Source organism: Cornus florida, unplaced genomic scaffold, assembly GCF_030987335.1.
Source record: "Cornus florida cultivar Cherokee Brave unplaced genomic scaffold, ASM3098733v1 CherokeeBrave_3.0.0_Hap2_Chr08, whole genome shotgun sequence".
In the NCBI taxonomy this organism is placed as follows: Eukaryota; Viridiplantae; Streptophyta; class Magnoliopsida; order Cornales; family Cornaceae; genus Cornus; species Cornus florida.
The window spans coordinates 42,901,265-42,925,179 of record NW_026775578.1 but is presented as its reverse complement, the minus strand read 5'-3'; the positions used below and the strand labels follow the sequence as shown (position 1 = coordinate 42,925,179).

General features: G+C 34.7%; 1 pseudogene; it reads left to right on the top strand.

Annotated features, from left to right (window-relative positions):
- The window catches only part of LOC132270142 (5'-3' exoribonuclease 3-like), a 38,220-nt pseudogene that overhangs the window by 8,977 nt on the left and 5,328 nt on the right, over positions 1 to 23,915 (top strand).

The window sequence follows — 23,915 nt, the reverse complement described above, 5'->3', positions numbered from 1 at the left end:
GTGTTGAACTCTACAATATCATGTTGGAGTATGCATTTGGAGGAAGTTTGGCTGACCGTGTTAGGAGTTTCGGTAAAGGATTACCAGAGTATGAAGTTAGGCAATACACAAAGAATGTGCCAATGGGTCTCAGTTACATTCACAAGCAAGGCTACGTTCACTGCAACATAAAGCCCCATAATATCCTACTTGCCAGTGAGGAGGACTCTTCAAGTTTGATTATTCCAAGGTTGAAAAGGGTTGAAGAAATTGCAAAGATTGCAGATTTTGGGCTTGCTATGAAGATTTCAAATAAAAGAAGCCCCAAGTTGATTGGCACACCTATGTATTTGGCATCGGAGTCGGTTCGTCATCAAGAATACCGGCCTTATTCGGATATTTGGGCACTTGGGTGCCCTGTATTAGAGTTGATTATGGGGACAATGCCATGGCATTGCGAACCACCTGCCGAGGCTTGTGCTCTTTTATATCGTATTGGTTCCAGAAAAACACTGCCGAAGATTCCAAGTTGGGTGTCTGCAGAGGCAAAAGATTTTTTGAAGAAGTGTTTAGTAGATGATCCGATGCACGATGGTCTGCAGACATGCTCTTAGGCCATCCCTTTGTTTCAGCTATGGACAGTACTAAGGATGTTAAGGAATTAAGAATCATATTTGTTCCAAGTGAAACAAGAAACGCAGCATGTGATGATCATCACTTCAGAGTTCATCACTTGATCCTCTAAATAAACCATATAGGGACACCAAGCACTTGTTGTCAATATGACTTTTTCTTTGGTATTTTGATCTGCTATGATGCCTCAGGTTTCCTCTGTTTGGTAATGGAAGCTCACTGCTTGATTGTATTAGGCTGTTAATATGTATAGGGACACTAAGCCCTTTCTGTTTTTCTAAGCAGCAAGGATTGTTAGGTTTGTACAGTTATTCACAGATATTCAAATCATTACTTTTAGCATATTGGGCTGCTGATATTTCATTGCATTCTGGTTTTGATTCAGCTTTTCTGTGGCTTTATCCTTGATGTCCATGGCCTTATTGGTAGTTTTAGTGCGTGGAAGGGTTTCAGTTTGCTGCTGAATTCCTCTTAGTTTAACTGTAACTTTTATATGTATACCTGTATGTTTTTTTTGTTTCTTTTGGAGTCCGATTCAAGATATGGCTTTCCTCTGTAAGCCTTTCAGTGGGTTGGACTTTGTTCCCAGGGTATGCCCTGGTCAATGTATTCCTTCTACTTCTATTAAAAAATGAAAGTAAGTTCTGTTATTGTCATTAAGGTTTATAACAGTTGTGATCCTTAAATTGTACTAAATTCAATGACCATTTATGTAGGACTTATCTTGAACCTGGTGATGGTTTTTGGTATAATACAATCTGATTTAGGTTTATGGGGCATCAGTTTTATATTTAAACAGTTGCAGATGTGATGCTACGGAGGCAAAAAAATCTAACATGGTTGAAACAAGAATGGAATTTACCACAATCCCTCTTCAAATGAATTGCCTCGATCAAGTGAGTTTGATTGTGTACAGTAGCCTGCTGCAGTTCTCCGGTAATATTCCGATTTACATGAGTATGGAGCCTTTTGCCTTCCTGACTTATAGAAGCTAGATGCTTGAGTCACTATAATGCCCCTTGGATTATGTAATCGCTCTTGGTTGTTTATAATACTGACTGACTGAAAAAAATCTAGCTGCAGCATTGGTGTAGCGAAATTCTTAGTTATGCTATATCAGCTAAATTCACCTTGTAGTCTCTTAAACTGTGTAGTCCTTGAACATGCTTTAATTTTTGCCTTGAAGCAATTTTCAATGACCCTTAACATTGTTTGTATCTGTATTATATTTTGGATGTGAAATGTGGAAGTACTTCTTGAATTTTTGAAGTGCCATTGTGATTGTAAGTCGTGATTTTTACCGGAGCAGGAACAACAAAAAATAGAGTTATTAGAAGACCTTATTGACATTCTTTTGTGTCTAATTTTTTTAACAATTCCATCTTATTCAATGTCACGTTTTAAATTGTCATCTAAACTTTGCAACATATTGAAGAAACATATGGCTCAGTTTTGGTGGGCTGGTTGCAATGAAAAACAGAAAATTGGTCTCTCCTAGGAAGTTTGATCATTTGATGGGTTTGAATTTAGAGACATGGATGCATTTAATTTAGCCCTTTTATCCAAATTGGGATGGAGATTGCAGGTTATTAAGCAGGGGTTATTTTATGAGGTTTTTAAAGGATATCACTTTCCTTTCTCAGACTTTATAAGAGCAAACAAAGATCATAGTCTTTCATGAGCTGGGAGTAGCATTCTTGCGCAAGAAAGGTATTGGAAAAGGGTCTATTGGATTCCTCTGTATCAGAATTTTAGACATTCTACAGTTGGTGAGTCTGCTGGAGTGTTATAAATCTAACACTCTATTCGGGTGGCTGACAGGAATAATGAGGAAATGAACTCATCTTCTGGAAGACTCAAACATAACCAAATATCATATGGGTATCATAGCTTATTGACAAATTATAGGTTTTACTTAACCACCACCCACACCCCCCCCCCCCCCCAACCGGTTGATAATCAAACCAAGGGAAACAATTGAAAATTCAACCATTAGCTAAGTAAATTTCTTTCTAATTAGCCTTTTGGTTTGTCGGGTCCTAAAGCTTTAAAATTTGAGAATTGAGACTTAGGTTTTTTTCTTTCTTTTTTTTTTTTTTTTTTTTCTTTTTTCTTAATTCTCTTGCAGGACCCTTCAGGATCAAACCGTTCGCAGACTAGTTCCCGAAACTTGAATACTAATTTAGGAACCAACAAAATAATATATATATATATATATATATCTTTTTGATAAGTAATTTAGGAACCAACATTTTCTCTAAACAAAAGCATGAAATGCCATATTGGTTGGCGCCCTTGGTTATTATTGGAAAAATTATTTCCTTATAGTTATTATGGGACTTACAGTTCATTCTAATTTGTTAGCATATTGTGGCTAGATGGTGTTGCACCACGTGCTAAGATGAATCAACAACGTGCAAGACGTTTCAGAGCTGCTAAAGATGCCTCTGTTGAGGTGAGTTTATATGGCTTCAAAACCTCGATAAATTTAGGTTGCAAAATTAAGTAATGTTATTAGTTTTTGTAATGTTAGGACTCTATTTACTAATACCCCCTATATCTGGAAAAAAAAAAATTGATTTTTTATTTTTTATAACCATTAGGCCTCTGGGATGGAGAAGCCAAAGGGCGTCTATGAATTGGAAGAGGAAGAGCTGACTCTTTTGGAGCAAACTAAAAAGCTAGACTCAAATGTAATTACACCAGGAACTGAATTCATGGCAATATTATTGTCAGCTCTTCGATATTATGTACACTTGAGGATGAATGTGGATCCAGGGTGGCAGGGAATCAAGGTAAAATTTTAAATCTTCTTTTGCACAATGCCTAATATTCCTCCTGTTAAGTTGATACAAGAAATGGTTTCTCTCTCTTTCTCATGCAAATTCTTTGGATACCTTTTTAGTTAATTCTTTCTGATGCTAGTGTACCTGGTGAGGGGGAGCATAAGATAATGTCTTACATCCGCTTGCAAAGGAATCTGCCAGGATTCAATCCAAACACAAGACATTGTTTGTATGGATTGGTAAATTACTTTGCCTTTCCTTATAAACAAGTCATACACTGCCTATACTCTGTTTATAATCTGAATTTGTATCTTTCGTGCTGTTTTAGGATGCAGACTTAATAATGCTGGCATTGTCTACCCATGAAATCCATTTCTCAAATTTAAGGGAGGTCTGTATATTGGGGATCTTTATTGAAATTTTCTTGTTGTGATTTTATTATTGATTGTTTTAAGTTAATTGCACTCATCTGAATGCAGCTACAAACTGAAACTTATTTTGGTTTGTTATGTAGGGTACCCGGAATGTGTGTGATAGAACATCAAAACATGGGAAGGTTTCTTTACCTATGAATAGGCAGGAAGTAAGGAGGGAGTCAGGGCAAGGTGCAGTGCATGGCATGAATGTGGAAGATTCTATTTTGAGGAAGAAATTCCAGGTTGTTATTCTTAAATTCTACGTTAAACTTAAATTAATTGGTACTTCTATGCAAAAATATGATGTCATTTAATTTAAGGATGACGAACTCAACCTAAGATGATGAGGAAGTGGAGTGAGCAAGAACTTACAACTCATGCAGCTTGAACACCAGAGACTATATAGCGTCTGGATATCAGAGCATATGTTGTGTTTAACAAATGATTTAAACTTTTTTTCATATAATATTTATACTTATTAATGTTGAAATTACCCAATTCATTTTTTAAGTATGATTTACTGAAATTATGAGTTGGAGTTGTGTATAAAATAGATTATCTTGCCCAGTATATTGCTTTACTATGGTATATTTTTGTTGTCTTCGTTCTTTATTGTTGATAAACCATTTCTTATGAAACATTTCTTTAAGTAGGTAGGTAACAGATAATAATTCAGTTTATTTCTGGGATCACTTTTATTTTATTTCTTACTAATTATAAATGTTCCTACCAAACAAGAGGAGAGAACAGATATCCTTCCTCTGACGGATTCCCCGTCGATATACAACGACGGACCGCGATGAGGAACCGCCGACTTCACATCTCCCCCAAGCGAAATTCTTGGTAACCTTGCGATGTCCAGAAAAGATTTCATTCCAAACAACCAAAACACAGATCGCCTCACAAATCGCCCCTAGTGGGGTGAAATCGCACATAGTGACGTGTACATAAACATTTATTTATTGCTGAGATTGCTCATATGGAGGAGATTTCGTGGCGTCAAAAGTCTCGGGCTTTGTGGTTAAAAGATGGTGATCGGAATACAAAATTCTTTCATAGACTGGCCAATGCTCACAGAAGGTGTAATCATATCGGAAGTATTCGGGTTAATGGTTTTGATTTGTGGAGAGAAGAAGATGTGCGCGGAGGAATTGCTTCTTTTTACCAGCAGCTTTACACTGAAACTTTGGATCGAAGACCTACTCTAGATGGTCTTCCATTTAATACTATTTCTGCGATGGATAGGGATAGTATTGAGATTCCATTCACGGAAGAGAAAGTGCTTAAGGCACCTTCTAGTTGCAACGGGGACAAAGCACCAGGGCCAGACGGATTTACTATGCGCTTTTTTAAGGAGAGTTGGGAGGTGGTGCGAGAGGAGGTGATGAGTACTTTTCAGGATTTTTATTCTCATGGCACATTTGAAAAATCTTTGAATGCATCTTTTATTGCTCTCATCCCTAAAAAGGGCGGTGTAATACCCCTAATTTTAAAAGGATAGTCTCGGTATTTATTTATTTATTTTTATTATATTTTTTTTAATTGTTTAATTGATTATTTGACTAATTGTTTATGTGTTTAATTGAATTAAGTGTTACTTGATTAATTGGTTACTTATCTATGTGTTATTTGTATTTTGTCTAGGTGTTATTTGTATTATTTGTTTAATTAGATTGTGTGCTTAAATGATGTATTTGATTAATGTTAATTAATTGTAAATTAAATGTTTTCATTTCTTTTATTATTTTATTTTATTTTTCTTTTATGGTTATGGTTAGTGGTAATTGGCCAACCAATTGGATCCCATAGACTGCTTGGATAGGAGGTTGGATGGGTATGGATAATTATCCATGGATAGTTGTATATGTATATATATAGATATATATGTATATACATATATATAAAAAGGAAAGTAATTTATTAATATTATAGTAACTTTAGTATTAATAAATAATCTGATGTATATATTTTATATATTTATATAATAAGGATATACATATATTTTATACGTAACATGTTTTAAGTTACCTTTTTAATATTATGGTAACTTTAGTATAAATAAATAATCTGATGTATATATTTTATTTATTTAATGAGAATACAGATAGATCATATACTTAACATGTTTTAAGTTACCTTTTAATATTATGGTAACTTTAGTATTACTAAATAATCTAATGTATATATTTTATTTAATTAATAAGGATATACATAGATTATATACGTAACATATTTTAAGTTACCTTTTTAATATTTTCATTTTTATTTTATTTTTATTAAGTTGACTTGGATTGGGAAAAGGAATAGGGTTATTATTTAGCCTATAAATACACAACTATAGGTTGAAAAAGGAGTGAAAATATATCACGTAATATATTCTAGAGAGAGAGTTAGAGAGAGAAGGAGAAAAAGGGAGGAAGGAGGAGAAAACCCTTTAGAGAGAAGATCAAGGAAGAAGAAGTTTAACTTTCAATCCGAAAGTTTAAGGCAAGTTCTTCTTCTATCTCTTTCCCTTTGATTCGTGTTTCTGTACATGCCTAGGAAATTCCAGGATTTACTAAACACATAAAATTAAATAATTATGCATGTTTAATTGGATTAAAGTATAGGTTTTTGTGAAATTGGGTCATATCTGTTCTTGTGTTATAAATTAAGAAATGCATGATTTTGATTTGATTTCTGGTGTGAATTTTTATATGTTTGAATTATGTATTTTTCATATATGTGGAATGATGGAACGTAGAAACATGTCTAGGATTCCTGAACATTAAATAGGGACTAGGTTTGGGTTTAAATAAATTTAAATACACTCAATCATAACGATGCTTGCTATTTAAATGTTTACACAAACAAATGGATTTAATCTTTTAAAATGCTTTAGCAATTGAGAATAAATGTGTAGGATGAATTGGATATGGAGAATGCTTATTTGACGATATAATAAAATATCATCATGTATAAGATTCAGTTTGTGTAGGACATATGATATATGAGCTTAAATAAATAATAAGTCATTCATATTCTGTGATAACTTGATATCATATTATCATAGTTATTTCTGGAATGTTTGATGTATTTCTTTAATTATTACATCAATTGTTGGATTGTGTGGTTTAATGCACCGGTATGGGACGGTGGCATTCTAGGGACGGATTAACTTATCAGTTAAGTCCTACCTATTTTATATAAGGGAATGGATTAACTAAAATGTTAAGTCCTACTTATATTTAAGTCAGGTCAGCTGAACAAGTTGAATGACTTATGGAGGATTAATTTATTATATAAGGGAATGGATTAACTAAAATGTTAAGTCCTACTTATATTCAAGTTAGGTCAGCTGAACAAGTTGAATGACTTATGGAGGATTAATTTATGCTAGATAGGATGGTTACTAGATTTTATATATGTAAATATGGTGCCATGATATGAGCTTGAGTCTCAGGATCAATGGTTAGGGCGCGTATATCGCCAGGGATGTGTAGCTAGATATAGTGTAGTTGTGTACCCTGGTAGGTCTAGGTACTCATGCCCACTATATGTGCGTTTTGCATGTTGCCTACTATTCAGGTTGAGACAACCCTATAGTCTAGTGAGGTTCCTTTAGTGTGTATATATATATATACGGACTATTAGTTACTGTTGGATTGACTAGGATGTATACGTATATCGGATCTCTGCTTGGACTGTAGTAGAGTAGAACTTGTTTGTGGGCCTGACCCACCATTATTTTTCAGGTGTTCGTCACGAGTAGAGGTTGTTCGTGCTGAGCGGGGATCAGTCTACTTCATTCTTCCGATGCTACATAGGAGTTCCTTTATGATTCAGTTTCCTGTTTTAGATTACTGTCATTTGTTTAGTTTGGATTTTCTAGGGGTCCACACAGTATGGATTCCCGAGTTGTTTTTTGGAGGATCAGTTGTATCAGAAGAGTTTATTAATTAATGGAAATATATTATGAGGTTTATTATTAGATTATCATATTAGTTTTTTGTCAGCATTTTATTTATTCTTCTTTATTCTTTTGTACTCTGTGTTCGTTTATTATAAATTTGTTTTGATATCCTCGGGTATTCGGGCGTGGGCCTGGCCAACCCGCATTCGGAAATTCGGGGGTATCACAGTTGGTATCAGAGCACTCCAGGTTCAAGTGTCCTTAGGAGTGTCTTTCGTTATGTGACTTCCGCGTTGCGTCTCTTAAAACTTAGAGCTCATATTAGGATTCGTTGTACTCTATTTACGGTTCGTTAGGAGGAGCTGATGTCAATTAGATTCTGTAGTTACAGAATGGTTGGCATTAGGAGGAGGATTGGGTTCAAGGCGAAAGCAATAAAAACCCAAAGAAGTAAAAGAGTAAGTTATCGATTTCATTGCCCGAAAGCAGAGTTAAGGATTGACGGTTTAGGTTCGTTTGGCGTTACTTTAAAAGTATAAGCCAAGGAATGATTTAGGTGTACGTGATAGGTCACCGCATATCGGAACCAACACGACTTCAGTTGATCTCAAAAAGGAGACAAGCGAAGAGTAGGAGCCGAAGAGGATCCTAATGGAGGAGATTTATGTGCATTCAGTAGAGAGGGTACTAAATCTTGAAGATGGATGATCGCACGAGGTGATCTGAATTACTAATAGTATAGCGAATGTTATTAGTAGAATTAGGGTTGATCAATCTACAAATAATTAAGCTTTCTTATCATCTCTAAAAGAGGTATATAAGAAGTATTGTTCAGGAGTTTGGGGATCGGATGTTTTCTTATCAGAACGAAATACATAATTTTTAAATCACATACAAAAAGGCATATGGATTATGTTGTGACGTTCTAATTCACTTTATAAAGCCAAGTTAGATAGTTTACATTCCGTGTATAGGGAGGATGAGGGTTAAGCCCTTAGTATTTGCTTAGACTAACAAATGTTGCTTTTAAGCTATGTTTTAAAGGATATGTTTCGAGGTTGAATGATTATTTACAAAACTATAAAAGGAAATTTTGAAACAATCTAGTAAGGTTGATTTCAAAGGAGACTTTCTTTTCTAGAAAGAACGATGTCCTAAGTAGGAGTATATTTTGTTCTGTTGTGTTTATCATACGTGCTTTATGTTATTTTTTTTTTTTTTAATTTATTTTTTAATTTATTTTTTTTATTTTTTTTGTTAATTACTCAGGATTTGGTATGTGGTTTAGTTGGGGACATAAGTGTGTGATCAATCAATTATTGTTTTAATAACATGGAGTCATAGCGCTATTTACGCTAAATTTGTGAGCATACGGTCATAGGATTTGGTAGATACACATAAATCTAACCAATCTATTGGACCTGGACATGTGTCATTATGGTGCGTTTTGGGATGGGATAATTAAACCATCACTACGAGTCAAACAATCTAGAACGATTAATTTGATATACTTTACGTTAGGTGTGGATTCGTATCATATTACAACGCCATGATATTGGTGATTGTTAATGTTTCGGTATGCGTGAGGTAGTGGTAAATAAAGATCACTAAAACGCCATGATGATATATCAGAGGTGCTGGATTTGCTGAACATCTTCTTGAAAATTTTAGAAGTTGTTACCAAGTCGGAAGGAGGATTTAGTACTGGATTAAGTACTTATTGGAATGACACTGAGTGAGGATAGGAGACTGAATAAATATTCAGCACTAAATTCTTAATCAAGAATTTATTCAAGAGGGTGTGTCATTAGGAGGAATTTACCGGTGTTGCACATGGAAGAGGAAGCTAAGTATTTTTATTTCCATAAATAATATAGAATTATTTTTTTAGTCACAATTTGCAACAAATAGTTGTTGCAAGGAAATTGATGACTTATGTGGAGGATGGAAAGATTTCATATTCTTTTGAAGTTAAACAAAGAAGTTGGATTGACACTAACTTGTCTTAAAGAAGCAGGGTGTGTCAAAGATAAGATGGTAAGACCAAACACCTATATAAAGATGAGGTGCATGGTATGTATGGAAATGTCATAATTTGTTGACTTTTGTTGAGTTAAAATCATAGTTGACTATTGATAAATGGAATTACCGATTGACTTTCAATATCGGTAAGTTTATCACAGATTAGTAGTGGATAGATTTAGTTGCAGAATTCGCTTTTGAAGATGCTCCAATTTAAACAATGGGTACAGACGAAAACTGGTGGTACCGGATTAACAGTACTTTCTACAGACAGATTGGATGGAGGATGCAAAGACTAAGTTTCACAACTCTTAGTTCTTTATTTATCCTAGTGGAAATATGATACTTCACGGTATGAAGCAGACGTTTGGAGGACAGGCAGGAGGGGGGACATAGTGATTTTGTCTCCCATTGTAATTTTTATTAGATAGTCGAGATGAACCATTAGAGATCACTAGATCATTTACAGCTATTCCCTATATTGAAGTGGAAATGAGATAGCATTTTCCACGGATTTAGTTGAGGGATTGCTGACTTCGCACAAGGGTCATGATTCTGGATGGGATATTGGTTGACTGATAAGTTAGGTCAGCTTAGTTCTTGTCTATTTCGAATTGGTAGGACTTTAGTTCATACGAATAGAATGGATCACGAGATGGTTTAGATAGATAGAAGTGGTAATTCACACTTTATATAAAGTTCCGTCTAGTAGAAACAATTATGGAAGTGGATGCTCTCAACAACCGATAAGATATTTAAATCTTTCGGTTAGTTGATGAGTTATCAGTTGAATTTATAACATGTGTAATAATAACACTTGTTATTACCAAGATAATTTAGGAGGTCAACTTTGAATATCGGAGCTAACCCTCGATGACATCAATTTGAGTGATGCTTATTTTAGAACTTCATAGTAGTTTTATAGTTCAGTGATAGTGGTGTTATAGCATGTGGATGTCCATATTAGTGGATGCAAAGTGCTATTTCGAAGGAGCTTTATGAAGATTTTAGAGTAGCAGCTCTACTTCATAACTATAAACGGGGGAATTAATCGAGAGATTAAATTAGACCATAAAGGATATGTTTGAGGCGTATATCCTAGATTTTCATGGACTGTTGGAAGAATTTACTTCACTTGTCGGAATTTTGTCTGTGATATTGTTGGCACAAGGAGGTTAGTGTGACAACTTTGGAGGTTTTGTATCTTTCATAATGCATACCTCTCATTTGTTGGTTGGAAATGGAAGTAAGGGTTGTACAATTAGACCTTGACTTCATTTAAAAATATGTCGGAAATAGATACTTCCCTTTATATTGAACTGCGCGCGGTTGGGAAGCAACAGTAGGATGTTGTAAATAGTTGAACTCGTATATTAGAGTTTTTCTATCAGGGAGTAGTTTGCTCGTTCTGTTTTCTATGTAGGAAGAAAGACGATTTTTGGAGAAATGTCAATTTTACTTATTACATTGACTTTTACACGATTGTGTTTCGCAATTGAGGCAGTCACCTCTGAATTAGCGTTACCAAATTATTAGCGCTGGGTGCATAGGAGTTTGTGCGTATATTCTATGGCACTTGGAGGTATGTAGATCATTCCCTTGTCGACATAGGAGGATTACGTTGTTATTTGATACGACCTACACATTGTATGATTATTGTGTTTCTTAAAATATAGGAACTCTGTATACCACTGGGTATATTAGAGTTAAGTGGAGCCCTTATAGTGAGGTTGCGTCTATTTGGGAATATGATGATGTTTTTCGCTCACAGTTTCCAAGCATAATAGAAGAAAGTAAGGGCGAATTCCGAGGACGGAATTCCTTTTATTAGGGGGGAAGAATGTAATACCCCTAATTTTAAAAGGATAGTCTCGGTATTTATTTATTTATTTTTATTATATTTTTTTTAATTGTTTAATTGATTATTTGACTAATTGTTTATGTGTTTAATTGAATTAAGTGTTACTTGATTAATTGGTTACTTATCTATGTGTTATTTGTATTTTGTCTAGGTGTTATTTGTATTATTTGTTTAATTAGATTGTGTGCTTAAATGATGTATTTGATTAATGTTAATTAATTGTAAATTAAATGTTTTCATTTCTTTTATTATTTTATTTTATTTTTCTTTTATGGTTATGGTTAGTGGTAATTGGCCAACCAATTGGATCCCATGGACTGCTTGGATAGGAGGTTGGATGGGTATGGATAATTATCCATGGATAGTTGTATATGTATATATATAGATATATATGTATATACATATATATAAAAAGGAAAGTAATTTATTAATATTATAGTAACTTTAGTATTAATAAATAATCTGATGTATATATTTTATATATTTATATAATAAGGATATACATATATTTTATACGTAACATGTTTTAAGTTACCTTTTTAATATTATGGTAACTTTAGTATAAATAAATAATCTGATGTATATATTTTATTTATTTAATGAGAATACAGATAGATTATATACTTAACATGTTTTAAGTTACCTTTTAATATTATGGTAACTTTAGTATTACTAAATAATCTAATGTATATATTTTATTTAATTAATAAGGATATACATAGATTATATACGTAACATATTTTAAGTTACCTTTTTAATATTTTCATTTTTATTTTATTTTTATTAAGTTGACTTGGATTGGGAAAAGGAATAGGGTTATTATTTAGCCTATAAATACACAACTATAGGTTGAAAAAGGAGTGAAAATATATCACGTAATATATTCTAGAGAGAGAGTTAGAGAGAGAAGGAGAAAGAGGGAGGAAGGAGGAGAAAACCCTTTAGAGAGAAGATCAAGGAAGAAGAAGTTTAACTTTCAATCCGAAAGTTTAAGGCAAGTTCTTCTTCTATCTCTTTCCCTTTGATTCGTGTTTCTGTACATGCCTAGGAAATTCCAGGATTTACTAAACACATAAAATTAAATAATTATGCATGTTTAATTGGATTAAAGTATAGGTTTTTGTGAAATTGGGTCATATCTGTTCTTGTGTTATAAATTAAGAAATGCATGATTTTGATTTGATTTCTGGTGTGAATTTTTATATGTTTGAATTATGTATTTTTCATATATGTGGAATGATGGAACGTAGAAACATGTCTAGGATTCCTGAACATTAAATAGGGACTAGGTTTGGGTTTAAATAAATTTAAATACACTCAATCATAACGATGCTTGCTATTTAAATGTTTACACAAACGAATGGATTTAATCTTTTAAAATGCTTTAGCAATTGAGAATAAATGTGTAGGATGAATTGGATATGGAGAATGCTTATTTGACGATATAATAAAATATCATCATGTATAAGATTCAGTTTGTGTAGGACATATGATATATGAGCTTAAATAAATAATAAGTCATTCATATTCTGTGATAACTTGATATCATATTATCATAGTTATTTCTGGAATGTTTGATGTATTTCTTTAATTATTACATCAATTGTTGGATTGTGTGGTTTAATGCACCGGTATGGGACGGTGGCATTCTAGGGACGGATTAACTTATCAGTTAAGTCCTACCTATTTTATATAAGGGAATGGATTAACTAAAATGTTAAGTCCTACTTATATTTAAGTCAGGTCAGCTGAACAAGTTGAATGACTTATGGAGGATTAATTTATTATATAAGGGAATGGATTAACTAAAATGTTAAGTCCTACTTATATTCAAGTCAGGTCAGCTGAACAAGTTGAATGACTTATGGAGGATTAATTTATGCTGGATAGGATGGTTACTAGATTATATATATATAAATATGGTGCCATGATATGAGCTTGAGTCTCAGGATCAATGGTTAGGGCGCGTATATCGCTAGGGATGTGTAGCTAGATATAGTGTAGTTGTGTACCCTGGTAGGTCTAGGTACTCATGCCCACTATATGTGCGTTTTGCATGTTGCCTACTATTCAGGTTGAGACAACCCTATAGTCTAGTGAGGTTCCTTTAGTGTGTATATATATATATACGGACTATTAGTTACTGTTGGATTGACTAGGATGTATACGTATATCGGATCTCTGCTTGGACTGTAGTAGAGTAGAACTTGTTTGTGGGCCTGACCCACCATTATTTTTCAGGTGTTCGTCACGAGTAGAGGTTGTTCGTGCTGAGCGGGGATCAGTCTACTTCATTCTTCCGATGCTACATAGGAGTTCCTTTATGATTCAGTTTCCTGTTTTAGATTACTGTCATTTGTTTAGTTTGGATTTTCTAGGGGTCCACACAGTATGGATTCCCGAGTTGTTTTTTGGAGGATCAGTTGTATCAGAAGAGTTTATTAATTAATGGAAATATATTATGAGGTTTATTATTAGATTATCATATTAGTTTTTTGTCAGCATTTTATTTATTCTTCTTTATTCTTTTGTACTCTGTGTTCGTTTATTATCAATTTGTTTTGATATCCTCGAGTATTCGGGCGTGGGCCTGGCCAACCCGCATTCGGAAATTCGGGGGTATCACAGGCGGTGCATCTGATATCAAGGATTTTCGGCCAATTAGCTTAATCGGATGTATGTATAAGCTTATTGCCAAGGTTCTTGTTTCCAGGATGAGTAAAGTGTTGGATGGTCTTATCTCAGAATCGCAGAACGCTTTTGTTGGTGGAAGGCAGATTTTGGATTCTGTTCTTATTGCTGGGGAATGTGTTGACTCTAGATTAAGAAGCGGGGTTCCTGGCGTTTTGTGTAAGCTTGATATCGAGAAAGCTTATGATCATGTTAATTGGAAGTTTGTTTTGTATCTTCTTCGGAGGATGGGATTTGGTGATAGATGGATAAAATGGATTGACACTTGTATCTCATCAGTTATGTTTTCTGTTCTTGTGAATGGCTCTCCTGCGGGTTTTTTTGCTAGCTCACGTGGTCTGCGACAAGGTGATCCATTATCTTCTTTTCTTTTTCTCATCGTTATGGAAGGTCTGACTAGATTAATGAGAAAAGCGGAAGATTTGGGTTACATTAGGGGGTTCAGAGTTGGCAGAGATGTTGATCATCAGATCCAGATTTCCCATCTTTTATTTGCTGATGATACTTTGGTATTTTGTGATGCTGATATTTCTCAACTCAGATATCTGAGGTGCACTCTCGCTTGCTTCCAAGCAGTTTCTGGGCTTAAGATTAATGTTGGAAAAAGTGTGCTTGTTCCAGTGGGGGATGTTCCAGATATTTCTTCTTTAGCTGCTGTTTTAGGGTGCGGAGTTGGTTCTTTTCCTCTTCCTTATTTAGGATTCCCTTTGGGAGTTTCTTCTACTCTGGTTGGGAATTGGGACTCAGTGATTAATAGATATGAGAAAAGATTAGCAGGATGGAAAAAGCAGTATCTATCTAAGGGTGGGAAAGTCACACTTATAAAGAGTACTCTTTCATCCCTTCCTACCTATTTTTTGTCTTTGTTTCAAATTCCATGTTCTGTTGCTGATAGAATTGAAAAAATTCAGAGGGATTTTCTGTGGGGTGGAAGGGGAGAGGAGTTTAAGTATCATCTTGTTAATTGGGATCAAGTTTGCCAACCATTGAGATTCGGAGGGTTAGGCATTCGAAAAATTGTTCCTTTTAATCGTGCTCTCTTAGGAAAGTGGTTATGGCGATTTGGAAGGGAACGACATCGTCAGTGGAGAAGAGTTGTCTCGTGTCGTTTTGGTGAGGGGAGTGGGGGTTGGTCATCTCTTCCAGTTACTATTACGGGAGGCGTTGGTTTGTGGAAATTTATTCGGAAGGGGTGGGATGTTTTCTCTACTCTTATTAGATTCAAAGTTCGTAATGGCAGGCATGTTCGTTTTTGGGAGGATCTTTGGTGTGGCGACCAGTTGCTTTCACACTCATTTCCTAGGCTTTATAGCATTGCAACTAATAAGCATGTTTTCGTGATTGATTGTTATCATCTTGATAACAATGGAGTTACGTGGGATGTGCGGTTTAGGCGGTCTTTTCAGGATTGGGAAATGGAGGAAGTTTATGCTTTTTTGGATATTTTGTATAGGCAGAAGGATATTGGCAGAGGGTGTGATGATATTTTGTGGGTTCCTTTGGCTCATGGTCGGTATGATGTCCGCTCTATGTTTATTCATTTATCCAATTTCGTTGGTTCCGAGTTTCCTTGGAAGTCCGTGTGGTGCTCTAAAGCCCCTCTTCGAATCGCGTTCTTCGTTTGGACAGCTACATTGGGGAAGATTTTTACTTTGGACAATTTGAGAAAGAGAGGTAACATCATTGTTAATTGGTGTTGTTTATGCAAAGACGATAGTGAATCCGTGGATCATATTCTTTTGCATTGTCCTGTGGCGTTTGGTTGTTGGAGCTTTATTTTCAGCATTTTCGGCATTTATTGGGTAATGCCTAAGCACTCCTCTCAGTTGATTAACGCTTGGAAAAGCTGTCTTGTTAAGAAACAAGCTCGTGCTTATTGGAAGATTGTTCCTCATTGTGTCTGGTGGTGTTTGTGGCGTGAGAGAAATAACAGATCCTTTGAAGGAAAAGAATCGTCCTTAGCTAATTTAAAAATTCATATTATTCGTTCTTTATTCTTTTATGTTAGAGGAAGTACATGCTCCTCGATTGATGATTTCTTTGATCTCTTGGATTCTATTGGTCCTTAGATCTTTTCTCTTGTATTAGGGATGTGTTCTCCTTTTAAACGTTTTTCTAATATATTTTTACTTATCAAAAAAAAAAAAAAAAAGTAAACCACGCATTAATAATGCCCCGTTTGGTTGGAGAGATGGAAAAATGGATGGAAGGGAGAGAGGGAAGAGTGGATGAGGCATCCTTAGGGAAGGGAAGGTGTCTTCCTCACTTTTTGTTTGGTTCCAATGCTTCATGAAAAAGTTGCTTCCGCAGGCCACCATGTCCAAGCATGTTAGAGGATTAACTAGAATGTGGACAAAAGGACTAACACAGAGGCCTTGAGAGTAGACACAGATAGATTTCAATTTCTAAATGACGGCAATGGGTTTTCTAAAGAATTTAGATGAAAATCAGATTATTGAAAGCTAGGGTCTTCATAGTATTAAAATTATTTTCAGATGAGATGATGTCGATCTAGGCTTTCCAGAGTAAAATACTGTGAAGAGAGATAGGGTTTACATGGTTTGATCTAGTGTCTCAAAAAAGGAAGAGATCTTTGCATAAATGAAACACACAAATCTGGTCTTACATGACCAGACGATACAATGGAGTTATTTTTGTCTTTTCATCAATTACAAATGACATCATCTATTTGTTTATATATGAATATAATAATCTAGGGGTAAAATTGTAAAATAACAGTTAACGTTTACTTCCCTTTGACTTTTTAACTTTGACTAGGGTGTAATAGTGATTTTTTCAAAAGCTTAATCTGATGATGATAAGCCTAAAAAGGGAGGTCAGGGTAATTTACCCTTTAGATTATGTGACACGTGCTTCTTTTCCATTTACCATAACAATCCGAATTATAGGCAGTTTTGTTGTTTTAATCAAAGTTTCAGTTTAAAATTATAATCGTAGACTTACTGAAATATGGTAATGATAATACTTTCTTTAACATTTTTTTTCCCTTTTATTTCTTTGTTTCAGTTTCTCAATATATGGGTACTCAGGGATTATTTAGTGTGTGATTTGAGAATACCAGCAATGAAAGACTTGGAGCGTTTGATTGATGATTTTGTCTTCATGTGTTTTTTTTGTTGGAAATGACTTTCTACCCCACGTGCCATCATTGGAGATATCTGAGGTGGGAATGTTTAAAACGTTTATTGAGCCAGTAGTTTATCTGTTCTATAGAGTAATTTTTGCTTAATATGATTTTTGAAATTTCACTTTTGTTTAAGTTAGATTAGTGTTGAAGATAATAGATTTACCACATCTTATATTGCATCTTATTTTTATATTTATACTCAACCCGGATCTAGTTGACTTTTGTGTAATTTTTCTTTGTTCCTTATTAATTGCTTCTCACAGGGTGCTATTAATCTACTCATGAAAGTCTACAAGGAGGAATTTATTCAAATCGGTGGTTATCTTACTAATTCTTTTGAGGTATATAATTGAAATCCTGTATATTTCATGTTATTGCATTAGAATCTCTAAATCCTGTGTTCATATAATTTTTCCAGTCGTCTATATGATGTCCAAACTGGCAAGCACACAGACCTCCAATCAAGTCTTTGCCGGATCTCTTTATTTAGGTTCACAGTGATACAGAACTTAGAAATATTGATAATCAAACCACAAAAGAAACAAAATCCAAAAACAAAATAGCTGAAGTCTCTCATACATTGTCAAAATAGAAGTAAATGCCAGTAGTTGAACTAACACATAGTCTTGCAGATATAACATCAAACACTGTTTAAATTTCATAACCCAGTGAAAAAAGAAAATAGTTCAGAAACTTTGTAGATCTTACTGATGATTTGAAGTATTGAAAGGTTTTGATCCAAGATTTAGGCTCAAATATTGTGAATCTTGAGTTTGGATGTTAAGATGCTGTTGGATAAACCAAGTCAGCATCTAAAACTGAATATGTTGAGTAATTTTGCAATGAAATACGTTTGGTAACTCAATTTGATTGTCAATAAAAAAAAAAAAAATGTTCCACTTTAAAGAAAGTCAAAATTTTAAGTGAAACTACTTATGGTTGTAGGCTCTCGTAGCCTAATGGTATTTTCTCACCTTCTAAAGTAGGTCGAGGGTTCAATCCCTCATAGGAGTAAAGTGGGTGTGTGAGTTTCAAATATATATTTTTAAAATTGAACAGATTTTTTCTTTTGGATTATCAATAAATATGCTCAATTTTTTTCAATGAATAAAATTACCCGTAAAAAGAAATCAAATATTACAACTTCAACAATTAAAATTCAGCTCATTAAAATTTCCTGCACTTATTTTTCAGTTTTATCAAACAACATTTTAGTCTAACCTTCATAATAACGTTTGGATGGAGTTTTTATTGGTTAGATTTAGAAGAAGGAAAAAAAAAAATTAGAAAAGAGGATTAAAATAGGGTTTTTTAAACTTCAGGCATTGACTTGCTGTCCAATGCCTTATTCTGTTGTGAAAAAATTAGCATTGAGATACGAGTGCTACTTGGAATAGCTAGCTGTCATGGCTGTTACGACTTGGCCGAGTCGCACCATAATAGTCAAGTCCTTAAACCTTGCTTGGTCAGCCATAAGAACCTAAATAGTGCAAATTGAACCAATTTTCTCGATTAAAATCTCATTTGTGATTGTTCATGAATGACTCCTATAATGGATTATTCGATCTTTAGCTTTCAAGCCAAGCTTGAGCAGCCTACTATGCACTCGGGTTGGTTTGTTTATAATCCTGTGGTTTAGACTTTTAAAATCCACTATCAAAGTTCTCTTGTAGTATACAAGCAATCCTCGTGTCTATTTGTGGAGCTCATCAAGTTTCAATCTTGAGATTGGCTTAGCCAGCCCATGGGCACTTAAATTAGGCAAAATGAACCAGGATACTCTACATTGATTCGGTTAAAAGCTCATTTGTAATTGTTCAGGCAAGACACAGTCCTAGAATGGCTTTTTAGATATCAACTTCCAAGCCAAGCTTGATAAGCGTACTACGAATTTGGCTCAGCACATGAGCAGAATCCAGTCTTTTACCCCTCAACACACACACACACACTCACACAGAGGGTGGGGGTGGGGGTGGGGGAGCATACTGGTGTTTGCATTGAGAGAAGCATAATGAACAAAACATCCACATACTAGGGTGGCAGCAATTACTTACCAAATAATAGCTCCACGATAATTCTCCAGAATGTCTCGATCCTTTTGTAGACTTACTGAAAATCTGTTCTCAACTTAGGGCCCCTTTGTTGGTTATATAAAAATTGAAACTAATGAAGTAAGTTTTTAGGAGCCAGTAGTAGGTTAGAGTAGGATTTCTTGTAGGTATTATTAGGTTCTACTGGTGATATTTTGAAACTAGGATCAAATGGGATTTTGAAAATGGGTAGCATCTCCAATGCAAGATGCTATATTTCCATGCCAAATCTATATTTTGAGAGGAGTTATAGTGTCAAAATGCTATATTTTTGCAATTCTGTTTCTATGGTGCATTTCATCCAAAATGCTATTTTTTGACACAACAATCATTCCATATTTTGAGAGCCCATTGGAGTGCCTTATTTTCATTTTAGCAACTTTTGACAATCTCAAAATATGAGAGGTCTTTTGAGAGAACCCATTGGAGTGCCTATTTTCATCCACTTGCTATATTTTGAGTTTGATAGGCCATTTGAGAGCTGCTATATTTGAGAATACATTTGAGAATCTCAAAATATGAAAGGTCTTTTGAGAGACCATTGTAGTGCCTTATTTTTATCCACCTGCTATATTTTGAGTTTGAGAGCCCATTTGAGAGACCATTGGAGATGCTTTAGATAATTACGAATTTGAATATGTTATCTTTATCTGTTGAATCAGTTGAGTAATTACCCCAAGTATGAAAGCATGAGAGGATTTGCCCTGTCCCTCTTTGATGGTGGACTAGAGGTTCTGACTGCTTCTAAACATCCATATTTCTCTCTTTTTACCTTTTATATTGTTAGTCAATAATTTTTTCTTCAATTAAGATTGTACATCAAGTATTCCCACCCTCTTTTGTTGAATTTCATACTTAAAGATACAGACAATAAAACACCTTTTTCAGTTCATAAATTCTTTATAGAATCCTCGAGATAATAACCTCTCTGCCTTTTCTGCTCTGAAGTCTGGAAATATGTGCTTCTGAAATTGTCTTGTTTTCTTTTTCAGATTCAGATCTTTCAGCTATTTTTACTTTTTAAGTCACATACTTTCTTGTCTCTCTTTTATTCTGTTTGTTCAATCTGCAGGTAAACTTGGAACGCTTGGAGCACTTTGTACAAGCTGTGGGTTCTCATGAGAGTTCCATTTTCAGAAGACGTAGCCAGGTTTTATGTACACTTTGTGGTTGTGCAATTACTTGGTGACTTTTCTTTTTATACTGTCACAAATGTAATTCTTTTTTTTTTTTTTTTTTTTTTTAAACAATTTATTGCCATGCAAGATGAAATGACCTTATGTTTTACTAAGGAAAAAGAAAAAAAGAAAACAAATGACTGTATGTCGGTGCTGTCTTTGGGAGCAACTCCACATTGAGATCAGTGTTACCTTCCCCAGAGAAGAGACCTTAGCACCATGGCCCTTAACCAAACAGTTGAGCATGGAAAGTGTGACTAGAAAGATGCCCTTTAGAAGTCAGTATGAAGGCAACTTTGTATTTGTATTGAACCCTATTGATATGCCTGTTTCACAAAGTTCCATTTGAGCTTCGTTTTTTTTTTTTTTTATTATTATTTTTTTTATTTATATAAGTGAAAAATAAATTCACTCACATTCTTTAATTACCAACTTATGTTAGATCGTGTCATTTAGTTGGCTAACAAAGAATAGTGTGTGCTGCTATTGAGTTCAAAAATTATTTGTTGATTGTATAAATTGAGGAGGAAAGCACTTGGTTGTGGTAGTATATCCTGGTTTGGCTACCATAATATCAGATAACAATGTTTTCATTCAGGAACAAAATCCACTCTTAGTATTCACTTAATCTTATTACCAGCTGAGAGTATCCGTACTGTGAGATTTGATGAGTTACAAACTTGTTATAGCAGTCTACTATGGGATTTAAGAAGACTGATATTATAGAGTAGTTTTTTGGAAAAATACAAGGCATAAAATGATGGTTGGTAACTCTATCTTACAGCATTGACGTTTTGAAATGTGTCGTCAATTTTTGTCCAGAACAAGACAACAATGGTGGAGCCAATATAGAATTAGCTAATGATGTGACATAAAGGAAAACTGCCTTTCCATTTAGGACAATGTTTCCTATCTTTCTGCAAGAAATGTTTTATATGCTCTATCATTAATTCTTTTGTGTATCTTAGAAATTAAGCTATATGAACATTCTCTCTCTACGGTCTTGTCGAGTTCTCATGGAGCCTCATGAGTGCTTGAAAAAAGTATCATGTGAATCTTATTCTAGAACATTGTGTAAGTGATCTTATAAATAGTGACACCCTGCATTCGTCTTGTGGAAGGAGGTTTGTTTCCTTCTAAATACGTGTGCATATAGACAAGCGCAAAGACATGGTAAAGTTTTACCATTTCATGTTCCTTTCATTCGCAAAGTGGAATTGGGTGGGTGAGCCAATCATAACCCAACCCCATTTTTCAGGATCTTGGGCAACCATATCTACAATTAGGGTTGGGTTTGGACTGAAACATCTCAATCCGTACTTGAACCTTACTTTATATATTTATAAAAGTGCAACCAAGAAACAACCTCTTCGGCTGTGGAGGTAAGGTTGTGTACTTCTAACTCTTTCCAAACCTAGCGTACATCTAACACTGCCCAGACCCCACCTACATCTAACTCTCTCCAGACCTTGCAGTGGCGGGAGCTTCGTGCACTTGGATAGCCTTTTTATACTTTTTAATATATTACATATACTTATATTCGTGGTCAACCTCTTCTCTCTTTTTTTTTTTTTTGATAAGTAGATATATATTAGAGAGTGTTCAAAAGGGGAACGCTTCCCAAAATCAACAGAATGGCTGAAGCCAAAAGGATCCTAAGAGCTTAAGGAACCCAAAAAATCAACTATCTCCTCAATAGATTTACAATTTCTTTTCTATTCAGCTCCTTCCAAATGCACCACCAAACACAAAAGAGTGCCTCCCTCCAAAATTCACGAGCGTGGGGTGGGGTCCCACAAGACATCCACTCCAAACATCAATAAAGCCTCTCGAAGACCTAGGCATAAACCACTGTACACCAAACAAGCCAAAAATAAGACTCCAACGGTCATTTGCCACGGGACAATGCAGAAGAAGGTGATCAACTGACTCCCCATCTCTGTTGCACATGCAGCACCAATGCACAGTTTCCGGCCTTTTCTTTCTCACAACCTTTTCTCTTTCAATTTGTTTTTTTTTTTTTTAATTTCTTGGTTTGTTGTCCATTTTCTTGAGAATTTCTTTATAACTTTTTTATGTGTTTACATTCAGTTTTTTTAATTTTATTGTGTAGCAGTAACCACTGATTGCCAGCCCCATTTTTCTAACCAAAGCTCAACCTGCGAAAAAATTTCAACCTGTACAACCCGCCTGAATTGCACCCCTGGGTGGAATACATTAAGCAAAAAGGGGATGGAAATTAGCTGCCAGAAATACAATTATGTATATGATCTCATATAGTGGGACTAACTTCCCGTCATTTTGGATTTGATGAAGTCGACTCTTATATTAATGTTGACATTAAGTTTTCAGGAGAGTGTCATGCTAGTTGAATCTTTGAGGAAGTACTTTTTTCCTATCTTCGTGTATTTTAAGTTGGAACATTTGAAGCTAACATCTTGATTCATGTTATTATTACAAAATCCTGCAGGTTTTATCCTTATCACCATGCTCCATTTGCTTTGGACTTTTATGGTCTTGATCAGTTGGACATTCGCTTCACACTAGGCAAACCCTTCAAGCCATTTGATCAGTTAATGGGTGCATTGCCTGCCGCAAGGTTTCTAATGGAATATTCTCTCTTCTTTGACCTGTTTGTCCATATTACCTGAATCTGACCCATTACGTGTACACAGTGCACATTCTCTCCCTTTATTTTACAGTAATTTGATGATTGATATGTCATCACCCATTTCTGACTTTTATCCTAGTGGTAGGGATCCTCTATACAAGCAATTTAAATGTCTCCTACACATTGTTTATAAATTGAACTCTTTATGGTATGTAATCGTGAATTTTTTCTGGCAGATTATGAGATTGACATGTATGGAAAACGTAAAGCTTGGCAGGTATTGGTTGATTCTAAGCTCTCAGTACTGTTCTTAATCTGGCTTTGGCTGTATGGGGCAATGATAGTTCTTTTAGATAGATTGTTCTACCATGTTATTGGGGAAATGGATTTAGATAAGTGACAATATCTGATTGCATGTGGAGTTTAGCAAAGATCCTAGAGGATGGACTTCTGTGGAGGTAATTTGCTAAGTGGGAGCTTGGATTTTGGAAGTGTATTAGGAAGGGAAGAGGGAATTTGCAAATTTGTTGGATTTGTGATGGGGAATGACCATATACTTAGATTTTCTGTGATTTTGGTGCGAAAATGTCCTCATGGGGAAATTTTCA